This window comes from Saccopteryx bilineata, chromosome 7 (assembly GCF_036850765.1).
Source record: "Saccopteryx bilineata isolate mSacBil1 chromosome 7, mSacBil1_pri_phased_curated, whole genome shotgun sequence".
NCBI classification, from domain to species: domain Eukaryota; kingdom Metazoa; phylum Chordata; class Mammalia; order Chiroptera; family Emballonuridae; genus Saccopteryx; species Saccopteryx bilineata.
This window is the reverse complement of record NC_089496.1, coordinates 55,156,178-55,156,742: the sequence shown is the minus strand read 5'-3', so window position 1 is coordinate 55,156,742 and position 565 is coordinate 55,156,178. Positions and strand designations below refer to the sequence as shown.

At 58.4% G+C, this 565-nt stretch overlaps 1 non-coding gene across 1 annotated transcript; it reads right to left on the bottom strand.

The window, feature by feature from the left end:
- Positions 1–272: 272 nt before the first annotated feature.
- On the bottom strand, positions 273–348 carry TRNAG-GCC (transfer RNA glycine (anticodon GCC)). Its single transcript has one exon. It is a non-coding gene; the product is annotated as a tRNA-Gly (tRNA).
- Positions 349–565: the final 217 nt, after the last annotated feature.

Sequence of the window (565 nt, the reverse complement as noted above, 5' to 3'; positions counted from 1 at the left end):
TCAGACAGACTCCCGCATGTGCCCGACCGGGATCCACCCGGCACGCCCACCAGGGGCGACGCTCTGCCCACCAGGGGGCGATGCTCTGCCCCTCGGGGCGTCACTCTGTCGCGACCAGAGCCACTCTAGTGCCTGGGGCAGAGGCCAAGGAGCCATCCCCAGCGCCCGGGCCATCTTTGCTCCAATGGAGCCTTGGCTGCGGGAGGGGAAGAGAGAGACAGAGAGGAAGGAGAGGGGGAGGGGTGGAGAAGCAGATGGGCGCTTCTCCTGTGTGCCCTGGCCGGGAATCGAACCCGGGACTTCTGTACGGCAGGCCGACGCTCTACCACTGAGCCAACCGGCCAGGGCCTGATATATATTTTTTAATTTAAGTGAGAGGAGGGGAGATAGAGAGACAGACTCCCGCATGCGCCCCGACAGGGATCCGCCCAGTGACCCCCATCTAAGGCTGAAGCTCTGGTCATCTGGGGCTACAGCCTGCTCTTCTTTGGGTGGAAGTTCTTCAAGTGGCATCACAATAAATATATACTTCTGCTAACTTTTTTTTTTTTTTTTTAACCATAAA